At 41.8% G+C, this 17,186-nt stretch overlaps 1 pseudogene; it reads left to right on the forward strand.

Moving 5' to 3' along the window:
- The first annotated feature begins 3,085 nt into the window (after window positions 1–3,085).
- Window positions 3,086–11,635, forward strand: LOC102844768 (annotated as a pseudogene).
- The last annotated feature ends 5,551 nt before the right edge of the window (window positions 11,636–17,186 follow it).

Here is a 17,186-nt window from a genome sequence, read left to right on the forward strand (position 1 = left end):
CTTTTAATTTCCTGGCTACTGGTGCCAAGAGCGGTGACTGTGGAGCCAAGCAAACTAAAGCTGTGTACAATCTCAATCTCTTCGAAATCTACTATTAGAAGTTTAAAAATTCCATAAACATGAAATAAATCCACAATCATCAAATCTACAAGAGTCTGTTTTAAGACTCCAAGTTACAAATGGAATAGTAAGTAAGAATCTCTTTGAGAAAGTGGGCTCAAAGGTGTAATTATGGATTTTGAAGAAACAAATCAAATACATGTCAAATGATCAATCTACTTGTTATTTTAGGTCCCAAAGGGCGCTCATAGTTGACCCTCTAGTGGCTTTTCAGAGGCTGTTACTACACCAGGGAAAATTGTCCATCTTTTTCCTGAGAAGCCTCTGTGGATTTGAACCACCAGAGAAACACAACCTTTGCCTTGTTAACATAATTCTCCGCACTAGGCCAGTAGAGCTCCCAAGGAAGAGCAGAAATGTACAAAAACAAGACTAGAAAATGAGGAATAAGAACTCAACGGACGCATCACTTGTTCTCACAAGAGCTTTTGCAAAACCACCAGAAGTGAAAAAGACTTCTAAAGAAATGAATCTCAGTAGCAAAACAAAGCCCGAATTTCAGAAGGAGGAGGAGAATGTCCTGAATATAAGAAGAGACTAGAACATTTAAAGCAGGAAGAAGAAGCCTGAAGTAAATTCAATACCCTAATCAAACATTTCTTGAAATCTCTGAAAAATGTACTAAAACCATTCACCCACACTGAAAATGAAAACCAAATCCTATGAAACAGCGCTGTCTGGCTGAAATAGCTGGTGGATGACCAGACTGAAAAGCCAAAAACAGATGTTGGAGCCTCTCTTTACAAGGGTTTGAAAAGATAAAGGCTATTTCCAGACTAAACAGAAAGCTGCATTAATAGCTAGGGCAAGTGCTGGAAATCAGAGAAACAGGAACACAAAACTTGCTTATTACAGGTCAAAGCTGTCATGGAAAATGAGTGCAACACTCTGCATTTGAAAGCCAGTATCCATAAACTATAGCTGCAAAGTTGCATTCTTCCGAAGAAGCTCCTACAGGAAGACTAAGAACAGGAAGAAATTTCTCAAACTCATTACCATGGAGTCAGAGCTAACTCATAACTCATAGCAGCCAGTTTTCAGAAATAGCAAATTTCACAGGTGCTCTGGTACCTTTTTTTTTAAGGGGTCTTAGTGGTAAGGAATTGTGCCAATGCAAAGGTACAAGGTTTGAATCCACCAGCTGTCTCATGGAAGAAAGATAGGCAATCTACTCCACGTGATTTACTGCCTCTGAAAAATCAGCTGGAGGGTCAGCTATCAGTTGGTTCCGACAAGATAGTTCACAACAAAAACTAATCGTTCAGTGATAAGGAAACCCAAAGGAACCCAGTTTGAATCCACTAGCTACTCCAAGGGAGAAAGACATGCAATCTCCTCCCATGTGGCCTGTTGCCCCTGGAAAACTGCTGGAGAGTGAGTAGAGTCAGTAGTAAAACAACAGCAAATTTCACCAGAAGAGACTGATTGCCCATCTCTCTCACACAGCTGTTGGTGGATTGCAGCCTGCAGAGAGACATGGCCTCTGGGTCAGCAGCACAATTCTCTAGGGACTATGCTACCAGTAAACAAAGACAAAGCAAAAACATCAGTGTACTCTCTACCCTACTGCTCATGTGACCCTGCAGGTCAGAGCAGGAGTGTCCATAGAATCCCAGGGCTGTGCATCTTTATTGACACAGACTGCTGGTGGGCTCAAATCACCAACCTTTTAGTTAGTAGTCAAATGCTTTTAGTCACAACACTACCAGGGATCTTCATATAAGGCAAGTTGTGCCAAGAAATCTGGAGGACAACTACCTGGCCAACTGACTGGAAAAGATCTATATTTGTTCCCATTCCAAAGAAAGGATCCCACAGACTATGGAAATTAGTGAACAATATCATTAACCTCACATGCAAGCAAGATTCTGCTGAAGATTATCCAAAAATGACTGAAACAGCACATCAACAGAGAACTGCCAGAAGTGCAGACTGGGTTCAAAAGGGGCCTTGGGATATTGTAGCTAGTTTAGATGGATCTTGGCTGAAAACAGAGAGTACCAGAGGAATGTCTACCTGTGTTTCATTGACTATGCAAAGGCATTTGACTGTGTGGATCACAACAAGCTGTGACTAACTCTGAGAAGAATGGGAATCCCTGAACACTTGCTCATGCTTATGTGAAACCTTTACTTGGACCAGGAGGAAGTCATCAGGACAGAGCAAGAAAACACTGCATGGTTCAAAATTGGGAAGGCTATATGCCAAGGATGTGTCCTATTTCCCTACCCTTTCCATCTATATGCAGAATAGATTATCTGGGAGGCTGAGCTCTAAGGATTTTGAAGTGTGACATACTTTAAGCATGTTGCCAAAAGGGATGAGTCTTTGGAGAAGGACATCGTGCTTACAAGGGTGGAAGGACAGCACAAGAGGGAAAGATCCTGGATGAGAGGAACTGACACAGTACCTAGGGAAGTGAGGCAAGGTGTGTTGGAGACAGTGAGATTGTCTCAGGGTAGAGCAGGATTCAGAGCAATTCAGCATAGATTCTCTATAAGTTATTGTTGACTAGACAGCACTTAACAACAACAAGAAGTAAGTGTACTGGATGACAGTTGTTTTTCAGAAACAAGGGGAATATTCAACCAATTATGGGAAGAACACAACATCAAAATCTTTTGGAGAGATTTTTCCGAGGCAAGAGAAGTCTTTTTGTCTTTGGAGCTGGTGAAAATCTATACTATTAGTAGACACAATCTTATTTGCTGAAAGTGAGGACTTGAAATTCTTGTTGCAGAAGGTGGAAGACTACAGCCTTCAATATGGATTACATATCAACATCAAGAAAACAAAATTCTTACTAATTGATCAATGGACAACATCATGACAGATGAAGAAAAAACAGAAACTGCCAACAATGTCATCTTACTTGGATCCACAATCAACATTCTTGGTACCAGAAGTCAGGAGATTAGGAGACTTATTGCACTGGAACAGTCTGCAGTTGGGACCTCTCCAAATTATGGGGGAGAAATATATCAGTTTGAAGACTAAGGTATGTCTGATTCAGACCAAGATCTTTTCAGTCACTTGCTATGCATTTGAGAACTGGACAATAAGGGTGACAGAAAAAGAATTGATGCCTTTAAACTGCAGCATTAGAGAAGAGTACTGAATATCATACGGACTGTCAAAAAAACCCAAACATATATGTCTTGGAGAAAGAGCAGCCAGAATGCTCCTTGGAGGCAAAGATAATGAAGCTTCATCTCACATACTTTGGTTGCTAGGAAGGCCGTTCCTTGGAGAGGGACATCATGCTTGGAAAGGTGGAGGGATAGTGAAAGAGAGGAAGACCCTCAACCAGATGGACTGACAAAGTGACTGCAGCAATGGGCTCAATTGTGTCAGAGATTATGAGGATGGCACAAAATAGGACAGGGTTCAGATCTATTGTTCATAGATTCACCATGAGTTGTACTCAATGTAATGGCATCTAACAATAACATCTTCAGTTGTTTTATATCCATTTGGAGTGTCCTACTCTTATCTGAATGTGCTAAAGTGACCCCATGTCAATGGTGGCCCTATTTTTGCTTTTACGAGGTCATTTCAGATATCTAAAACATATCCAATTCTCAGGATAGTTTTATTATTGAACCTTACCAGGTGAACTCACCAATTTTCCTTATTAATTACATGTGCTCCACCAAAAGGTATTACCTTTCCTAAGTCAGAAGCGTTATACATTTTAGAAATAAAACAGAAAATTTTTAAAAATCTGGCATTTTAAGAGGAGAAACAAGGAAATAACAACAATCAGTAAATAATGTATTGATTACATAGGCTGTGGTAGGAAAATTGAGCAAAGTAAAGAAAGGGATTGTCATGGAGGTGTTAGTTTGCATATGGTAATCAGTGATAGATAGTGCAGTAAGGGTATGAATGGAGTGAGTCGTGTGAAGGTCTTAGAAAGCTCTCCCAGGTATCAGGAACAGACAGCACAAAGACCCTGAGGCAGAAGCTGCTAGGTATACTGGAGAAATGAGAAAAAAAAACCCACCAGCATTTGTGGATATTGAGAACTGAGAAGAACATCCTGTGGATATTGAGAACTGAGAAGAACATCCTGCATTCTCATATGTATGTTGCTATATTTAGGTACCTGAGTCATCTACCACTCATAGTGACCCTGTGGACAACAGATGTAAACCTTGCTCTATCCTGCACCATCCCTGCCATCTCTGATATACTTGAGCTCTTTGTTAGAGTAACTGTGTCAATCTAATTGTTGAAGTTATGCCTTTCTCTGACCCTCTACCTTTCCCAGTATTATCTTTTTCCAAGGATTGGCCCCTTCTGATGGTGTATCCAAATTATGTGAAACAAAATTTCAACATCCTTGCCTTTAAAGGGACATCCTAGTTGCACTTTCTCCAAAATAGACTTGTTTCGTTTTATTGCAGTTTGTTGGATATTCAATCCTCTTCTCCAACACCGTAATTCAAAAGCAACTATTTTTCTCCTGTTATCCAACACTGAAAAGACCATGGCTTGGGTCAGGGGCACCACAATCTTTAAACTTATATCCCTGTTCAGCTCATGTGTATAAGGAAATGACATTTTTAGTCACTTCAAGATACATGAGCTGTGATAGCTTTGTGGTAAGGAGTTACACTGCAAACCCAAAGACACACAATTCAAATCCACCAGGTGCTCTTCAGGAGAAAAGATGAGTAATCTTCTCCCATCCAATTTGTTGCCTCTGAAAATCCACTCGCGGGTCTGCTATGAATTGGTTCCAACTCTATAGTGCATAACAAGAGTCACTTTAAGAAGGCAGTGGGTAAGGGAAATTTTGGAGATGGAATTGAAAGTAAAGCTCGGCCGAATAACTGGTATACTTCATATGCTATGTTAAAGGGTTAGAGTTTGAGTCTAATAATGCATTATCCTCTGTTGTTGCAGGAGTTCTGGTGGCATAGTTCACAATGAGTTGAACCATTAACACAGAGGTTGCCTATCTCTGGCAATTCAAATCCATTCATGTGGCTCCTTGGAAGAAAGATAGTCAGTCTACTCCTCTTGCAATTTACAGCCTCAGAAACCAAATGAAAGGCCACTATGAGTCCTAACGAACTCAATGACAGCAAGTGAGTGATGTTGATAGCAGGCACTATCATAAAGGTTTACTGGGATTTTATCATTTCGTCTTTATAAACATTCTACAAACTAAGAACGAAGATTGTTTCCATTCATGTCTACACATGAGAAAACTAAGACATAAAGTGGATAATCTGTTCAAGAGCTAGAAAATAGGCCAACAGCGAGGAGGTGGTGCACTTTCTGGACCCACATAGCTGCTCCCGCACGGTGCACAAGGCGTGGGCGTGGGTGTGCGCTTGCGTGTGTCAGCCTGAACATGTGCAGGAGGTGCCGTCAAGACCACAAGACTGACTCTCGCGATAACTGCTTCAGAGACAAAGGGTGGGAAAATGGAAAGGGAGGGGAAGCTAGTAAATAACCATGGTGTTTTAGGATCCTGTGTCAGCTTATATTTCAAGCCTGACTAACCTGCTTTTTTAAGTTACTCCTACAGCTTCATTGTAAAGGAGAATATGTTGTGAAGTGCCACCAAGTTAGTTTCAACACGCAGCAACCTTATGGGCTTGCATATATCAAGGATGATGATGGTGGCATAGAATAGGATAGGGTTCAGATACCTTGTTCAGAGTCGCTATATGTGGTGGTTTACTCGATGGCACCTAACAACAACAACATAGCAATCTCGGGTACAGCAGAAGGAAACACTGCCTGTTGTGTGTCATCTTCATAACTCAGGTGGTGCTTGAACATGTTGCATCCACTGTGTCAATCGATCCATCTCACTGAGAGCATTCCTTTTTTTGGTCAACAGTCTATCAAGCATGATTTCTTTCTCCAGCTATTGGGTCCTTCCTGATAACATGCTTGTTTCTAAGAAGCATCTAGCTACACAGCTTCCAGGACAGATTCTTTGTTCTTTTAGAAGTTCATGGTATAGCCAAATATTCTTCATCAACACTACCATGTAAGGCATCACTTCTTCTTCGATCTTCCTTCATGCCCCTAACAACAACAACAACAAACTCTTTGAACCACTAGAATCGCCCTTCTTGTCCTACTACTTCACAAAGGTCCTCAACAAACTTCCTTGCTGATAAACCCAAATAGCAACTTTCCTTCTTTATTTGTTGGTCCCCTCTGCACTATTGTACACTTTTGCCTTCCCAGACATCCAGAACTCGTTTTGAAGGGACATAGCTTGAATTCAAATCATGATTTGGCATCTAACTAGCCCCACAACATAGACCAGGTACCTAAAACTCATTCATAGAACTTCAGTTTCCTCAAATGTCGCCCATGGATTGCAATTTTATACACCATTTGAGACAAGATAAAGTAAGGATTGAGAACAGTGGCTGGGAATCAATAAATATTCGGTGAATTGTGAGATCCCGCCCCTTCACCCATTTATTTTCTCATATATTCCATGGCACCATATTCTTTGAATTTCTGCCTCATACTTCATCACTCCCCGCCCCCCACAGGTTCTTTTAAAAATTCTTTTGATGAGCAGGCGGGGCATTAAAGGGTCTCACAATTTGGTGGGTTGAGGGGTGTGTGTGTGTGTGTGTGTGTGAAGGAAATGGGAAAGATCCAGTGTGAAAAATAATGTACTATCTTTATATAAAAACCAGTATAAAATTGAAATTTTTTTTAAGTTCTTCTTCTGGGCTCTTCCCTAAGTCTATCTTTCTTCTCAGTCTGGCCCCTTCCTAAGAGGTTTTATTTTGCTCATATTTAAATGATGTCCTTACTTTATTTTATTTTTAGAATAACAGTTTCATCAGAGATAAAGTTTGACGGCTTTGTAGGTTGTTGGTTTTTTTTTTCTGGGAGTGCCCAAGACCTCACATAATGTCCATGGACTTCCACATTCCTAAGAATACGTCTGAGTTTTCTTTTTCTTTTTTTTCTTTAACAAATAGAAATTTATCAGAGTTTAGGACCTAGAAGTCTAGGCTCTGAGGATTCAGCCTCTGAGGAAGGCTATTTTTGTGTCCTCCCTGTCCTCCATGTCATTGGTGGAGGAGAGCCTTGTTTCCTCCAGCGTTTATCTGTAAGCTCACTATTTCCTGGGACCTCAAGGTGTCTGGCTTTCTTTGGTATCAAAGAGCTTTGTCCTGCAGAGTCCTGTGTCCAAAAGGGCACATTCCACTCCTGATGATTATTTCTTGATGATACTTAGGGTTTCTCACCCATCCCTTGCGTGCATGAGCGAACACACACACACAAACACACACATACACCTCTCCATTTTTTTCCTCCTATGTTTTTTTATCAGCCTTTCACCAGCCAAAACTGGTATTGCTGTCTCTGGCGGATTGTTTCTTGTCCTTTCCATCAAGTGTCTTGAGAACAGCGCTGTGCTCACACTGATCTGTTGGGTCAATAACGACAAGTTCTGCAAATGGAAGTTGCCACAGAGTTTGAAAACCCAAAAATCAAACCTGTTGCTATTAAGTAGATTCCAACTCCTGGCAACCCTCCACTAGGATCCCAGGCTGTAAAATCTGTATGGGTGGAGGCTGTGCTACATGGGCCAAATAGTGACAATTTTCTGGGGCCGGGTTTTTGAAAGAGCTCCAAGTCTCTTCTACCCACTGTCATGGCATCGATTCCGATTTATAGTGATCTTACAGGAGAGAGTGGAACTGCCCCATAGAGTTTCCCTCTTTATGGACACATACGGCCACGTCTTTCCTCTTTAGTATGCCTGGGACCTTTCAGTTAGCATCCAAGTGCCTAACCACAGCACCACCAGGGGTTGATTTCACTGTTATTACAGTTGCAAATTGTATTTTATCAAGTCAATTCAGACTCAAAATGACCTATGACAGAGTAGAATTGTCTCATAGCCATTGCTAAGTAAGAGATTGCTTTGTACCTTTGAGTAAGAATTGACCCAAAGTTTATCCTCAGGTGAGTTGGAACCAACCCATAGCTGACTCTCAGGTGGGTTTTCAGAAGCAGTTAATCACATGGGAAGAGAATGGCCATGGGAGATTACCCCACAGAGCAGCTGTTGGAGTCAAGCTCCGTGCCTTCAGCATTGCAGTGCAGCTTCTTACCACTAGGCCACCAGAGCTACTTTGTTAGAAGCTGTTGTTGTTGTTGTTGTTATGTGCCGTCGAGTCGTTTGCGACTCATAGCGACCCTATGTACAACAGCCCTAAACCCTGCTCTATCCTGTGCCAATCTCACTGCCCCCGACACACCCATCCCGATCACCCTAGTCACTGAATCAATCCACCTCATAGAGGGTCTTCCCCTCCTGCGCTGTCCCTCCACCCTACCAAGCATGATGTCCCTCTCCAAGGACCTGTCTCTCCTTACAACATGTCCAAAGTATGTCAGACGAAGCCCCAGAATCCTTGACTCCAAGGAGTAGCCTGGTTTAACCCTCTCCAGGGCAAATCTGTTTTCTTTGCAGTCCATGGTACATTCAATACTCTTCTCCAGCACCACAGCTCAAAGGCATCAATTCTCCGTCTATCCTCCCTAATCATTGTCCAACTCTCTGATGCATTAACAAGTGATTGCAAAGACCATGGTCTGTATCAGGCACACCTTAGTCTCCAGAGAGACACCGTTGCTCTTGAGTACTTTAGAGAGGTCCCTAACAGCAGACTCTACCATCACAATACGTTTTTTGATTTCCTGGCTGCTTGTGCCAAGAGTGTTGACAGTGGAGCCGAGCAAACTGAAGCTGTGAACAATCTCAATCTCTTCGCCATCCATCCTGATGCTACCAATTGGTCCAGTAGTGAGAATCTTTGTCTTCTTGACATTGAACCTCAGTCCATATTGAAGACTGCAGTCCTTGACCCTCTGCAGCAAGTGCATGAGGTCCTCTTCAGTTTCAGCAAGCAGGGTTGTGTCATCTGCATAACGCAGATTGTTAATAGGTCTTCCACCAATCCTGACGCTACACTTCTCCTCATAGAGCCCAGCCTCTCGGATAATCTGCTCTGCATACAGGTTGCAAAGGTATGGAGATAACTAAAAATCAGTGTTTCAAACCCACAAACTGCTCTGCAGCAGAGAGATGGCAGTGTGTTTCTGTCAAGATCTCTAACCTTGGAAGCCTACAGGGCACTCTTGTGTTGTTGGTACCATCAAGTCAGTCCCTACTCATGGCAATCCTGTGTACAACAGAATGAACACTCCCCAGTCTTCCGCCATCCTCACTGTGTCAGTTATCTTGTCCAAAGTCTCTTTTTAACTGATGCTCTGCTTTATCAAGCATGGTGTGTTTTTTTGTGTTTTATTGTTGTTTTTTTTAATTTTTTTTAAATTTTTATTATTTGTGTGTGTGTGTGTGTGTACCGTCAAATCAGATGTGACTGGTACAGGAGGAGATGGTTCCTCCTTCTCCAGCAAAAGCATCTGGTGGATTTGAACCGCACACCTCTGGGATTGCAGTGCAGCTTCTTGCCACTAGGCCACCAGAGCTCGCCAAGCATGGTGTTTTTATCCATGTACTAGCCCCTCCTGTTATCACGGCTCATGTCTGTGAGATGAAGTCTCACTATTTCAGCTTCTGAGGAGCATTCTGGCTGTATCTTATCCCAGGAGGAGTTGTTTGTTCTTTTGGTAGTCCATTGCATGTACACTCAATATTCTTTTCCAATGATACAATTCGAAGACACCCACTCTTTGTTCTTCCTTGTTCATTGTCCAACTTTCCCAGTCTGACCGGTGAGTAGGAGTGAGGGAATGGAAATAGTTCCCAGCAATTTGCCTGGAAATAGAAAGAAATTGAAGTACTGTTTTAATAGTGAAATGTAGCTAGTAATTAGGTCTGATCTTGGAGGAGGTGACAATGCCTAGCATTCCTAGGCCAGAAGACAGAAGGAAGAAAGGATAGAGGGAATGTTAGCCCTGACAGCCAAGAGAACTGTATTCTGTTTGACCTTATTCTTTCTTTTTGCATTCTTTTTGCATTAGAAATTGAAGCTTCTCTTGAGGAGTTAAGAAAGAAGACAGAATGGATGGTCAAGAAACCTTACAGTGGCTCAGTGGACACCCTGGTGCCAACTCCCTTCCACCAATCAGGAACTGCTGGATCCTCTAAAGTTGGGCCTTGAATCCCAAGTTAAAAGTTTTTACTCAAGCCTGACCCATGTGAAGAAAGCTCCTTGACGAACACGATACTTTCCAAAGTGGCCCGATCACAGACTACGTCTCTGATTCGCTGGGGGCTTCATTCTTCAGTGCCTTCTGCTGTTTCTGTCGCCAACAAAAAACAAACAAACAAAAACAGTCCAAGGCCCTCCATCCTCTAACTACATTTTTGAACAGGAATATAAATATGGTGCACACAACTACCACCCTCTCTCTGCCTATAGCCCTGGAGAAAGGAAAAAAGGATTTATGTCTGGGACATGGAAGGAAGGAAGTACTTTGATTTCCTGAACACTTACAGTGCTTTCAACCAGGGTCACTGCCACCCAAAGATAGTGGACGCCCTGAAGCAGCAGGCAGAGAAGTCAACCTTAACCTCTAGGGCTTTCTACAATAATGTGTTTGGAGAATACAAAGAATACATCACAAAGCTTTTCAATTACCACAAAGTGCTCCCCATGAATACAGCCTTGGAGGCCAGAGAGACAGCCTGCAAACTTGCTTGGATGTGGGTTTACACGGTCAAGGGCATGCCCAAGTACTAAGCAAAGATCATTTTTGCAGCTGGAAACTTTTGGGGTAGAACAATGTCTGCCATCTCCAGTTGCACAGACCCAACCAGCTATAATGGATTCAGACCATTCATGCTGGGTTTCAAAATCATCCCCTACAATGATCTGCCTGCCGTCCAGTGAGCTCTCCAGGACCCCACTGTGGCTGTATTCATGGTGGAGCCCATCAAGGGTGAAGCAGGCTACCTCCGGGGCATGCGGGAACTCTGCACGCAGCACCAGGTTCTCTTCATCATTGAGGAGATCCAGACGGGCTTGGCCAGAGCTGACCGGTGGCAGGCTGGCGATTATGAAGACATGAGGCCCAATGTGATCCTGCTTGGCAAGGCCTTCTCCATGGGCCTATACCCTGTTGTCTGCAGTGCTGTGTGACGATGAGGTCATGCTCTCCATCAAACCCAGGGAGCACGGCTCCACCTACGTGGGAAACCCTCAGAGGCCACGTGGCCATCACAGCCCTTGAGGTCTTGGAGGAGGAGAACCTGACTGAAAACGCAGAGAGAATGGGTGCCCTCTTGAGATGTGAACTCATGAAGCTGCCTTCTGATGTGGTTACTTCTGTATGAGGAAAAGGGTTATGGAATGCCATTGTCATTAAAGAAATCAAAGATTATGGTGCTGTGAAGGTGTGTCTCCAGCTTCAAGACCATGGACTTCTGGTCAAGCTGACCCACGGTGATATCATCTGGCTGGTGCCTCCACTGGTGATCAAGGAGGACGAGAGCCAGGAGGCCATGCAGATCATCCACAAGACCATCTCATCTTTCTGAGAGTGGTCATGGGCATTGGGTTGGAGACGGACAGAGGGTTCCTGGAGATGTGGTTAAGACTGCTGCAACGCAGACACCTTCCACTCCCAGGATCTCCCAGGACCAGCTTCATTCTTTTACAGTAGAAGTACAAGCCTCCAGTGTGCTGTGTAATGCAAGCTAGAGTAGGGGCATCTGAGTTGAAGCGTTTGCGTGCGCGCGTGCGTGTGTGTGTGTGTGTGTGTGTGTGTGTGTGTGTGAGAGAGAGAGAGAGACAGAGAGAGTGCATGCATGCATTCTAAAGTGAAAGGTCATTCTCAGCCTTTCAATGATGTACTTTAAGTGTAATTTACATACTTTTAAAACTCTTTGCTTATAGAGGAAGACTTTTATATTTTAAAATGTTACTCCTGATGGAATAGATTCACTTACCTTTGTGTAATTGAATCATTGAGTGATTGGTAGGATTAATGCCTGAGACAGCAAATACCAGGTTAAGGAAGTATCTTGTTGGTCAACAAGGATGTATTCTATGGTTGTAATGATTTTGAGTGAGGGGGAAAAATATGTCATTCCCATATTATGTTTTGAGTATTTGAATATAATTTATTTTAACAAATTATAATCAAAGTTTCTTTACATTTAAAAGAAATAAAAGAATAAAGCATTTATGTTGAAAAAAGAAACCTTATAGCATAGGAGGATTATTTACTCAAGTCCTTCTACAATTCTTTTAATGTAGTTACATAACCATTATTCTTATTAATTACCATGAAAGTATATAAATGTTAGATTTACAGCAAGCCATCTTTTTCATCTGTCTTCAGAGGTTTACAATATCCTGAGATACTTTTTACAGGAGACTGACTAAAAATTTGAGATATATATGACTCTGCTGGTTTGAAAGTACACATTGAAATCTTTGGGAGAGTTTAAAAAAGTACTAATGGTTGGATTTTAATCTACATACAATCTATGTACATTCAGATTTTAATCATTCCAATAATGTCTTTTATAGGAAACTTCTCCAGTTAAATATCCAACCTAGGATCATATATTTCTTTAAATGTCATTTATAGACAGAGGGATAGAGAGACAGACAGACAGGCATATAGATAGATGATAGATAAATAGATAGATAGATAGATAGATAGATAGATAGATAGATAGATAGACGGATGGCCTCAAGTGGACTTTGGCTTTGCCCAATCCTGCATCATCCTCACATCACCAACATGCTCACATCTGTCATGGCAGCTGTTCATCTAACTGAGCATTTTCCTTGGCCAGACTTGCCCTTCACGTCAGCCAACATGATGGCCTCTTCCAGCAGTTGATCCCTCCTCATAATGCATTTTAAGAAAGGAAACTGGGAAATGTTCTATTGTGATACGTGAGGTGTGTTGACTGATTTTTAGAAGAACGCCTTTCCTCCTCATTGTTATTGTTGTTGTGTGCCTTCGACTCGGAACTGACTCATAGCTGACCTTCTAGTGGGTTTGTAGAGGCAGTAAATCACATGGGAGGCATTTGTCCATCCTTCTCTTGCAGAACATCTGGTGGATTCAAACCTCATGCCTCTGGGATTGCAGCGCAGCTTCTTCCCGCTGAGTCACCAGAGTTCCCTTGCCTTTCTTATTCTGGAAGCTTCACTGAAACATGTCGACCATGGGTGACTTGGCTGATATTTGAAATTCTGGTGATATTCTAGCATCGTGGCAGCAAGTAAGCCCTCACAATATGATAAATGGACAGAGGGGCCGTAGTTTGTCTATTTACATTTACTGTAATTATTGTTTAATCTGCCATTTTGCTTTTAGTTTTCTCTGTTACTTTTGTTTACTTTGGGCTTCTTTTATGTTGAATAAATTTTTTTGTTTTATTATTTTTTGTGCATGTACCATCAAATCAGATCTGACTGGTACAGGAGGAGATTGTCCCTCCTTCCCCAGCGGAGCATCTGGTGGATAAAAATTTCTTAGTATAACATTTGAATTCTCTTGTCATCTCTTACTAAAAATTTTTTCGATATTTTTCTGGGGATTACAGTTGATATCTTAATTTCAAATAATCTGGTTTAGATGAATACCAACTTGAACCCATCTGGACTTGGAACTATGATAGGTTGTAAATGACAACACAGCTTCTGCTAGATTCTGCTGGGACCCTCCCTCACTTGCTCTTGCACGATATGCACCGTTCTGGGAGGAGGCTTGAGAAGCTCAAGTAGAGCCCCACATAGAGAAAAACTAAAGTGTCCAGTTCATGGCCTAGATGAAGTACCAGCTGAAAGCCAGCACCTGCTTGGCAATCATGTGAGTGACTTCATTTAGCTGCTTTAGCTGATGATGTAAGTGGCTGAAGTGAGATATTTCCCCTGAGCCCTGCTCAAATCACAGAATCATGTTTTCAAAAAGTAATTGTTTGAATCTGCTGTGTTTTGCTTCCAGTCATCTTCGCTTTCTGTAAGCAAAGGTGTGTCATCCACATGACACAGGTAGTTCAAGAGTCATCCTCCTATCCTGATGCCACATTCTCTTTTCGTATAGTCCAGTTCCTGGTATTATTTGCTCCTCTTACAGACTGAAGACATTTTGGGAAAGGAAATAGCCATGATGCATACCTTTCCTGAGTGTAAATCATGCAATATCTTCTTGTTCTGTTTGGACAACTGATTCTTGTCCTATGTACAAACTTTCATGAATACAAATAAGTGTTCTGGAACTCTCATTCTTCTTAGAGTTAACTATAACTTATTATGATCTATATTGAGCTTCATACATGAAGGGATAGTCAATATAACACAAGTTGTCTGCTACTAGAACATCTTTCTAGTATTTTCTGCTTTCAATCGAGATCCATCTAGCCACCAATAGTGATACTCCTCATTCCACAGGCTCTTCGGAATCCAGTTAGAAATTCTGGCCATCATCTGTGTATGTGCTGGGCCAGTCATTTGTTAATAATATTAAACAAGATTTTAATTGTACGTTATGTTAATGACATAATTTCTTCACTCTGTTGAATCACAATTTATTGGAATGGCAATAAATATGGATCTTCTTCCAGTCAGTTAGCCAGGTAACTAACTGTCTTCCAAATTTCTTGGTGTAGAATAGTGAGCATGTCTAGGGCTGCATCTGTTTGTTGAAACAACTCAGTTGGTATTTAATCAATTCCAGAGATCTTGTTTTTTTGTCAATACCTTCACTGTAACTTGAGCTTCTTTCTTCATTGCTGTTGGTTCTTGATCATAAGCTACTTCCTGAAATAGTTCAGTGTCAGCTTTTTGATTCAGTGACTCCATATATTCCTTCTATCTTTTGTTGATGTTTATTGCATCATTTAGTATTTTACCCATGGAATCATTTCATTCCATTACTGAAAGAATAATACATATAATAACATATAATTATCATTATTGTTGTTCGGTTCAGTCAAGTCGATTACGACTCATAACAAATCTGAACTCTGTCCTATCCTGCGCCATCGTCACACTTCCTGACACACTAGAGCCCATTGCAGCAGTCACTGTGTCAATCCCCCCTTTCAAGAGTCATTCTTTGCCAACTCTCTACCCTTCCAAGCAACAAGCCCAAAGTATGTGAGGCAAAGCTTCTAAAAAGCACTCTGGCTGTACCTTCTCCAAGACATACTTGTTTGGTCTTTTGGACATCTGTCTGACGTTCAGTGCTCTTCTCCAACACCATAGCTAAAAGGCATTAATTCTTCTGTAATCCTTACCATTGTCCAGCTCTCAGATGCATAGCAAGTGATTGGGAAGACAATGGATATACATAAATACTTGGTGCAGTGGTAGAAGAAGTCTCTAAAATTCATCCTTGCCACTCTATCAAGAGTAAAACACCCCCTAAATGTAATAAAACAACAATAAAATCAGCTTTCAGTCATCAAATAGACTCCAACTAATGGTGACCCTTCATCAGGAGGGGACAGACTATCGCTTTTCTTCAGAACAACTAGTAGAATCGAATGGCGACAACCCTTAAGTCACTACAAAGCCAGAGCTCCTGAGAATATTAATTAAGCAAAATAAACAGTCCAGTTTCAGTTACTGACTCTTCTTTAAAATAGTGCATTTCTTCCTAAACTCACAGAATTTTAGAACTAGACAAAAGCCCATCTTTCTTTTTATCAGCACAGATTCCTTTAAGTGAATTCTTACATAAGCACCAAGCTGTAAAAACAAAAACAAACAAACAAAAAAAAGGAAACAACTGGATTTTGAGTCAAAAGACTTAGTTCTTACATCTTCTCAATTATTAGGGATCTAATGTTGACTGGCATCCACTTCCGAAATGGCTTGCCTCAAGAAACTCTATGTACGAACAGTGCTCAGGCTGTTCGTTCATAGGGTCGCTGAGTCGTCTACGACTCGATGGCATCAAACAACAACAACAACAATGTTGACTTTTGCAATCACTTGCTATGCATCAGAAAGCTGGACAATAACTAGGAATGATAGAAGGACAATTGATACCTTTGAGCTGTGGTGCTGGAGAAGAGTATTGAACATAGCACAGACTGCTAGGAGAACAAACACCAGGCTGCTCCTTGGGGGCAAGGATTTTGAAGCTCCATCAGACATACTTAAGACATGTTGCAAGGCAGGACCAGTCCTTGGACAGGGACATCATGCTTGGGAGGGTGGAGGGACAGGGCAGGAGATGGATTGATTCAGTGACTGGGATCATGGGGGTGGGTGTGTCAGAGACAATGAGATTGGCACAGAATAGAGCAGGGTTTAGGGCTGTTGTACTTAACTGGGCACATAACAACAACAATGTTGACTTAGCGTCTCTAAGACTAACTTGTGAGCCTTTGAAGAGGAAATGGTGTTGGGTACTGAAACAAATGTTAGTAGTGTTTTAGTTCAGTCCAGCTCTCCCCTAATTAGCTGTAATTCTGGACAAGTCATTTAGCAATGTCACTTTTCAACGCTAAGGTGGGAAAAGACTGCTGATCCTTAAGGTTCTTACCATTCTGGAGTTTAGACAGTAAAAGGGAACAGTGGGTAATTGCATAGTCATTTGTAAAGGCCCACAGCTCCACCCAGTGGTCAGAAGGTAGAAGACATGCTGAGAGAAAAAGTTCAATGTTTCCAGCTACTTTGAATGTCACAAAGTTTCACATTTTCATATAATATGCCATCTAAACTGTCTACATGCTACATGTAATGCAACCGTTAAAACTATGGTGGTTCTTTCCTCCTGTGCCAGTCGGATCAGATTCAACAGGACACAACAAGGGGGTAAACTATGGTGGTTAAAATCACACCCAACTATAGAATCAACATGTTGTAGGATGCCTCTAAGTCGTTTATTCTCCTAGCTACCCTGTAAACAGCATATCTTAACCTTGCCCTATCCTGCGTCATTTTCACACTCTCTGAAAAGCTTGAGTCCCAAATTGTTGTTGTTGTTATGTGCCGTCGAGTCGTTTCCGATTCATAGCGACCCTATGCACAACAGCCCTAAACCCTGCTCTATCCTGCGCCAACCCCACCGCCTCTGACACACCCATCCCGATTACCCCGGTCACCGAATCAATC

Source organism: Elephantulus edwardii, unplaced genomic scaffold (assembly GCF_000299155.1).
Source record: "Elephantulus edwardii isolate Elephantulus edwardi_28Jun2011 unplaced genomic scaffold, EleEdw1.0 scaffold00082, whole genome shotgun sequence".
NCBI lineage: Eukaryota > Metazoa > Chordata > Mammalia > Macroscelidea > Macroscelididae > Elephantulus > Elephantulus edwardii.